We start from the raw sequence: 8,294 nt of genomic DNA on the forward strand, positions 1-8,294 counted from the left end.
TGGAAGTACAAAAGAAAGTTCAATCATTTATGACGATGAAATCATAACAATAAGCTAAAAATAAAACCCAAGAAAATAAAATTGTGCAAAGAAAAAGCAACAAAATTTATAACTAGAAAAGAAAAAAACAAATTAGGTGCAGATGCTCACAAACATGTTTATACACACGCTCCCGTAGGAGCACACACACGCCCTTCCTTTATGAGACACTAAAGCGTCAAACCTGATTTCATTGGTACCATTGCCCTCCTAAAAATCCAACCACGGGTTGGTTCTCTGTAAATTTAGAACTACCCACGTATTTTTAAAATGTTCATGTAGTTTTAGAATGTGTTGACACCTTAAAAAAATTGTTTTGATAGTGTTTGTGTTTTCAAAATCATGTAACTAAAAAGGTGGTCTTCTATTTCAAAACATATTCATGCAATTTTAAAAGTGCCGCACCCTTTAGAAAAATAGTCATGTAGTTTTCAAAAGGTTTCCACGCATTTTGCTACAAAATTTCCAGGTATTTATTAGGAAAATTGTATCTTTAAAACAAATAATATATTGGAAACAGAAATATGGAAAAGGAAAAGGAACAAAAAAAAGAAAATAGGAACAAGAACACAAAAAAGAAGAAGAACAAAAGAAAAGAAATACAAAAGGAAAAGGAAAGTAGAAAAAGAAGTTCAATCATTTAAGAAAATGATAATCATAACAAAGCTAACAACAAAAGCAAGAAAAGAAAAATGGGCAAAGAGAAGGCAACAGAAAAATAAAAATAGAAACGGAAAAAATAACAAATTAGACACAAACACTCATGAACACATACATACACACACCGCTATGAATGCACACATACACACCCTACCTTTACGAGACAGCAAAGCGTCAAACATAGGTTGGTTCTCCCTACTTATGTGTTGTTGGATGTAGGTATACATGCAAGAGAGAGAGGAGGGTGCCACCACATGGGAAGGCAACCATTTGCCTTTTTTTACTTCAAATTGTCATTCTTTTTTACTTTGTAATTTTTGGTAATTTAAAATTTGGTATTTACTTTCATGTGCTTGCATGAGTCATAGGGCGAAAAAGAAAAATAGATGAATAATTTAAGGCCCTATTTGGAACGCAGGATAAAAAAACCATAGGAATAGAAAAATGCAGGAATTGAGAGTCATGCCTGATAAATTCCTACAGGCTCATAGTACTTTTTTTAGGAAGTTGCAAACTGAGTATGTTATGTTCCAGGAAGTGTAACTGAACTCATGAATACGCATACATTCATAAAGCAAATCACATAATTATATTTGAATCTGAGTTTACATCTTTAAGGACATGTGTACATAGTAGGGAAGAAGGTAGATAACAACAACGAAGAGCATTATCTTCCATCCTTTTCAACAACAACAAAAAAATCTTCCATCCAAGCTGGGTAGTGACTGGTCAGGTATGTTAAGCTATCAAGGTGCTAGCATTCATCCTCCAGTGGTTCTCAACTTTAGCATGAAGCTCGCAGATACAAGTTTGTAGTGTTTTGTGTCCTGGAATAACCAATGGAGAACGATCAGATATATAAGAAAGGCTTGCTTGACACAAATTGTTTACAAGATTCGAAAAGAATCACTTGCTTAGCTTGTTGAAGACTAGTTTTTTTTTACACGGGTATTTAGCTAGAAGTTGCCGCAACACTAGCTTAGCTGAGTAACTGCAGAACAACCAGCAAGGAAGCTTTGTCGCATGGGATGACAAGGATCAAACAGTAGAGCAATGTCGTATGGGATGACAATGATAATAATGCTGGTGAGAACTATTTATCCTAAATTGCTCTGTCTGGAATTTTATGTAACTGCAAACTGACGCCCATCTATACTGGGACAGAAGAACAGGGCGGAGAAATTTTTACAAGGCAAATGAGCTGGCCACAGCTCACTCCCACCTATACTTGCAAACAGGAATTGAATCCGGGCTCCAACCTCCAAGTGTGCACACACCACGCCCTCGCCAACCAGACTATCTGGTGGTTCCTAATTTACAATTTCACGATATATTAATCGTTTCTCGAGCTGTATATATAATCTTTTCAAAAATATGAAGTCAGGAATCACCATGAACAACAAAAATAGCACAGTGCACTTGATTATCAATACAGATGCCAGGCAACTAAGATGAAGGACGTCACACCATCGGCTACTCTCATTATACTCAAATGAAATGCTTTGCGTACAGCTCACTGTTACACTTCTTTTATGATGACTATCTATGGTGTGGTACACAGGTTTTGTACTATGCTACTGACACAACAAAAATGTTAAAAATAATAATTATCAATTGGCAAGATCCATTATTTCACAGATACACATAACCATCAAAGGAATTAAGTATCATCCTCTATCCTGTAACCATACCATTGTACAGAAAGAGTGTTTGTCCAGAGCTTCTACCGAGAAAGGCTTTCGCCCCGCTTTATATATAAAGCACCGATCATCAATTACCCAGTACAAACACACGCCACCACAACACACGCACACACCCAGGGCAGGATACATAGGCGCTGAGCGCAGCAACACCACCCCTAGCACTACCACCACGAAGAGATGAAGCCACATACGACAAACCATGGGCTCCAAGGCGGCGCCTTCAGGAAGGGAACGACACCGGAGCGCCGCCACCGCCCGACCCGAGGATTAGAGTTTCCTCTCGAGCCACATGACGGGCAATGAGAGCCGCGACGACGCCTTCAAGAAGGGAACGAGCTTCGCCGCCGCCGGTCCGTCCAAAGAAAGAACAGGTTTTCACCCCGGCCAACACTCACCGCCACCCAACACCACACCCCGGCTACCATGCCGCCCACACGGCCATGGCCACCGGGCAGCACCAAGCCACGGGCTCTGCCCAAGAGCACCGCGCTACCACCACCAGGGTCGCCGCCCCGGCATCCAAGACCTTGACACCGCCTCACCCGAGACCCGCCGCTACCCCAACCAGAGACGAGCGGAAAGGTCCCACCTTTCACACCCCTGGGCGACCCCCAGCATCGAGACCCAATAGGCCGGCCAGAACTGGCATCCATCGGCCCGTCCTGCAGCCCCGAACGCGAGACGAGCTCGGTCCTGCAGCACCGTGAGGGGGAAGAGGTCAGTCCTGCTGCACCGTGCGCGAGACGAGCTCGGTCCTGCCGCACCGGGTGCGAGACGAGCGATGGACCACAGCTGGGAGAGGGCCAGCCCTTTGATGGAAGTAGTGCCCGGACGACGAGGAGATGGGGCGAAGGTCGAAACGGTCCGATCGCGGACGAGCCGAAGCCGGAGAAGCCGGCCGCTGCCTCAGTCAGAGCCACCGAGCCACTGTGAAGCCACCACGACACCAGGAGGCCACCACCAGCCGGACCTCCCTGCGCTGCCGCCCACGGCCAGAGCAACGGCCACGCCTGGCCGCTGCCCACCCGCGTCGCTCGGCGAGCTCCAAGCGTCGGAGCCGCCGGACACGCACCACCGATGCCACACGCCGGAGCGCCAGCCACCACCACAGAACATGCACGTCCACGCCCTGGCCAACACCACCAGAAGCCCCACCACCCCACCAGAGCAGCACAGCCACCAGCGGCACCACCACCACCTTAGCAGGGCCGCCAACCGTCCCCGCCGCCGCCATCTGCCAGCACCAACCAGATCTGGGCAGAGACACCAAGGTCCGCCGCCAGAGCAACCTGACTCCCTGGAGCCCCACAAGCCGTCGCTGGAGGGGAGAGGGGGGAGAGGGGGACACTCCTGCGGGCCACCACGACGCCGGGGAGGGGGGGCGGAGCAGAGGAAGGCCGCCGCCCGACGCCGACGGACAAGAGGGGGCGCCCCGCGACGCCGGCCACCTGCACGCGGGAGGAGATGCCGCCGCCGCTTGCGCCACGCGGCCTTTGGCCGGCGACACCACCGGCGGCGGCTAGGGAGGAGAGGCCGAGGCGAGGTGCTGGGGCGGCGGCGCTAGGGTTGCCGCCCAGAGTCGCCAGCGGGAGTGACTCGGGGGCGGGCGTTTTTTCGACTGCACTTGGAATCGTACCTGTCCCCAGAGCTTCTAAGTGTACATAACTACACATGACAGAATTGATTGCACGATCTAAAATATCAACAGTGCAAGCGAACTACAAAGTGAGATACTATTTAAAGATAAACAAGGACGCTGCATGCACAATGTAAATGTATTTGCAGATCAAGTTTTAAGACGGCAAATGCCCATGTAAATGATCAAGTTCATACCTGCAGAGTGAAAATGAAGCTATATTGTGTGCTTTACTCCCAGGTTAGAGGTAACATTATGTTCAAGCAGCTTCAGGTTTGCAGCACTCAGATCCACAGGAAGATCAACCTTCTGCGCAACAGCACAAACTGTTAAATCAGTAGCCATATGTTAATTTTGTCTTGTAAGTCTATTTCAGTATTGAAAAGATGAACGTTTGTTGAAGGAAGCAAAATATGTTACAATTATGTTTCCAGTGATCTTGTTGCACAAGGCAAAGCCCATCCTTCACCGTGTCCATACAATCTAGTACAATATACATCTTGTGTGACTATACTAACTTTTCTTTTCAAGGAAATAAAAATCATGTGTTCAGGTACTGGTTCGCGTAGCTAGTTCAAGTGTTTACATTTCTTAGGCTATGCAAGTGATCTTGTTTCCAACATAGCACTAACTAATATCCTTGTTCTGCAGTTACAACATCAATATATAATATATTTTACGGAACTACCAAGCAGGCAGGGGTGCTGCTGCACAATTCACTGCTCTGCAATTGGATTCATTAATGGCCTAGCTGATTTTTATTTCCCTTTCCGATAGTCTTCTCTTAATGATGATTCATTGTATCTCTTTCCTGAGATGCAATTCATATGATGGGTATATAAGTCGGGCACGGATTTTTAGGTCTTCGATTTGACTAAGAAAAACATTTGTAATATGCCACAAAATATATATGCTTAGAAACTAATCTAATGTTTTTTTTGGTGAAATATAGCACATATTTTGCTAGTCAACTAAAAACCCGTGCCAGACTTATAAACCCAACCAGAGGGAGTATATCATGTTGCAAGTTCTTATCTTGCAGTGTAGTAACCTTCTTCTGTAAATATTCCGCAGCTAGTTCATCTCCAATTAAGGAGCAAAAAGTGTTTGGTTCAAGGAGAAGGTCCTCTGCCACCGTTCATGTAGGATAGGAATGTGGCTGCAGGACCAAGTAACCACCTATGAGAGCAATGGTGGCACTGCCATGGGCCATAGGTATGTATTAACATCTCTGTTTGTAAAGCGTCGCTAAAGCGTCGCTTAAGCGACGCTTTAGCGTCAGAGCGCCCTCGAGGCTCAAGGCGTCCAAGTCGCTTTAGCTCTGTGTCTAAGGCGTCCGCTTTAGAGTTTAGAGCGTCTGAAACGTCCGCTTAGGCGTCCTGGAGGGCGCTTTAGCACATACAGGACGCTTTAGACATGCCAGGCAGGGGAACACAGTTTTTAGGCGGGAAAGCTGGTCTGGGCAGGAACAAAAGGGCGGGAAACTGGGCTCACATGTGAATAGTAAGAGGAGGGAAAAGAGGGACCAAAACGTGCAGCTCCTGCTCCTCCCCCACCACTCCTCTGGCTCTCTCCTCTCTCCTCTAGCAGCAGCTCCCTCTCCAGATCTGGACCAGCTTCCTCCTCTCCGGCCACAACTCCTCCCCCTCCTCCTCTCCGGCTGCAGCTCCTCCCCTCCTCCTCTGGCACACCAGTGCTATTCTAGTAGTAGACTAGTAGTCCAGTACTTTAGTCTAGTTTGTTGTGTCTATGAATCAGTATCTTACTATGGTTATCTATCCTAAATTCCTACTGCCCATTAGCTTCAGATCAGTCTAAAGCGTCGCCTCGCTTTATGCTTTACCGCTTAAGCAGTGAGGCGCCCCCCCAGCGCCTCGCTTCGCTTTACCGCTTTAAAAACATAGATTAACATACTATTTGAGGCATGGCAACTACAGGCTACATAACCATGGGTATAGGCTACTAGCAGTTTGAACTGATTCTCAAAAATAGAACCAGCATTTTTTTACTAGCTAGCTAGTGTCAGTTTTAGCTTTCATTCAGATGGCAAAACATAATGATGTGTGTATATATCTATCTAAGCCTAGGGGTGCAACAGCAACAGAAGACCAAGTTCCTTGGACCAAACTTAATTGCCACCAGACAACTTGGACTAATCCAATTATTAATAACAAGCACCATAGACCATCAATCGCCACACCAGTTACAGTAGAATACAGATCATCAACCTGTGGCCATATAAGAGAAAGTAATCAGACAAGATCACAAAACAAAAGCCTAGAAAAGGGGGTGATCTGATCCTCATGTCCAAACAATAATTATTCAGACAGTTCAGAAAATTGATTGTCATACAAAATGTATAACATGATTTTTACAAGGAACAAGTAGTGTGTTTTTAAAATAATAATTGAATAGTTTGTAGCAGATTTCTCTGCATTGTGCATGACGGATTAGAGACCAGCAGTACATTTCACCAAAGAAGAACAACTAGGAAAGCTCCACTGATACACAAATCTATGCTGAATATCTAGTAATTTGAGAAGCAACAACACTGTAGAAACACACATGAACATGAATTCTCAGATGGCGCTTGCTGCTATGGTGATTAACAGTGATCCGTATGGTAGTGGTTGATTGCATGCCTGAATGCATTTTACTAAGAGCAAGAGAATGCCAGTATATGCATATGTGGTGTTATGACAAAGTGCAATGTGTCACAGATACATACTTCACACATGTTCTGAATTCTGATGCCATGCTACTACAACACCAATACAATCTTCAGGGGATATTGCATGAGAAATCAATTCTCTCATGTGCTAGTCGCACCGGCTCGAAGAATAAGGGTTTGTCTTGCAGCTGCTAATGGAGATTACACATGGATTAGAAGAAGAATCGCCTTCTGATTTTTGTGATCGACAATCACATGATATACACGGTTGATTCTTTTCAACTGAAAGTTCTGGAATTTTGGAATTACAAATAACTCAGTGTATAGTTGTATATCAAAATCATACATGGATCAAATGCAAAATGAAAGCTGATGTCCAGTCACATATCCAAGCAAAAGATTAATTCAGCATGACAAGAAGTGCTTCATAAGTAAGGCCAGTGCTTCATAATTACATCTACAGACAAAATATAAGGCAAAAAGCATGCCTGTTTGATGACCATTTTCATTAACTTTCACTTGTGAAATTTAGTACTAGTATGGAGTCACAGGCTCCTAGTCCTAGCAAACTTCACAAAACTATCCTACAGTTTGCTCAAATCCAGAAATAAAAACATTATATTGCAGTCCCAAGCAACAAATCGGCTGACTAGCCTGTGCACCACAACATTATATTACAGTTTGCTCCAAGTTTTCCCAACAAATTGTGAAACACACCAGATTCAAACCTCACACATCAGCAACAGCAGAAAGTATTGTGCGCATCAAGAATATGACCCATAAATTAAGGAAGGGGGAGAAAGCAGAAGCTAACCAGTGGGCGGTAGAGGGAGGGGGCGGACACAGAAGATGGTTCGTTACAGCGCCATCGCCTGGATCGATGTGCCGCCGTCGTCGTCGCCTCAGTGTCTTTGGCGCTCCAGAGAATGGGAGGGGAGTAAGCTGTGCTCTAGAGAGGGAGGAGAGGGAGGGTCGGCGAGGAAGTACCTCCAAGGGAGAAGCCCAGCTTGCTGGAGGAGGGACACCGGCGTTGAGGGCTGTCGAGGAACTGGCGGTGGCGCATCAAGGAGCCAGCCGGTGGCCTCGTCTCGTCCCGCGCGTTGCGCGAGTCCCCCTCGCTCCTCTTGGCCGATCTCTACCGCTTCTCTTCGCCTTCTTGGGAGGAGATGTCGCCGGTGGTGGAGGGCGGCGGAGCGCGGCGACCTAGGTTTGTTCTGGTCTGGTCTGGTCTGGCTCGGGCGGATGGGTTCGGTGGGTCAGGTCCTTTTTGTTCGGGTCGAAACAGGGGTTCCGGCCCACTAGTCTTTTTTTTAGGTGATAACGGCGCGGTTCTGAAAAACTGGCCACCCCGGCCGGCCGGCCCGCCGCCCCTGCGCACCCACCGCCGGCCCGCCGCCGCCCCTGAGCACCCCACCGGCCGTGAGCGACAGAGACGACTCGAAGAAAAAAAAAAGAAAAGAAGAGTACCGTTGGGCCAGAGAAACAAGCCCATGGGCTTGTGGTGCCTCTCGGCCTCGGTCGCCCCTCTTTAAATCACCTCCCCGTCCCGCTTCTTTACTCCTCACCGTCGTCGATACCTTCCAGA

At 46.6% G+C, this 8,294-nt stretch overlaps 1 long non-coding RNA gene across 4 annotated transcripts; it reads right to left on the reverse strand.

Annotated features, from left to right (window-relative positions):
* Nucleotides 1–1,265: 1,265 nt before the first annotated feature.
* Nucleotides 1,266–8,002, reverse strand: LOC119325037. 4 transcript variants are annotated; one of them, XR_005157293.1, is made up of 4 exons: nucleotides 7,697–8,002; nucleotides 7,524–7,618; nucleotides 4,236–6,897; nucleotides 1,266–1,526 (listed from the first exon to the last, which is right to left on the reverse strand). It is a non-coding gene; the product is annotated as an uncharacterized LOC119325037 (long non-coding RNA). The 4 variants fall into 4 exon arrangements; XR_005157285.1 differs by lacking the exon at nucleotides 7,524–7,618 and having other exon boundaries at nucleotides 4,236–4,347; nucleotides 7,697–7,968; XR_005157286.1 differs by lacking the exon at nucleotides 7,697–8,002 and having other exon boundaries at nucleotides 7,524–7,690.
* Nucleotides 8,003–8,294: the final 292 nt, after the last annotated feature.

Source organism: Triticum dicoccoides, chromosome 1B (assembly GCF_002162155.2).
Source record: "Triticum dicoccoides isolate Atlit2015 ecotype Zavitan chromosome 1B, WEW_v2.0, whole genome shotgun sequence".
Taxonomy (NCBI): Eukaryota; Viridiplantae; Streptophyta; class Magnoliopsida; order Poales; family Poaceae; genus Triticum; species Triticum dicoccoides.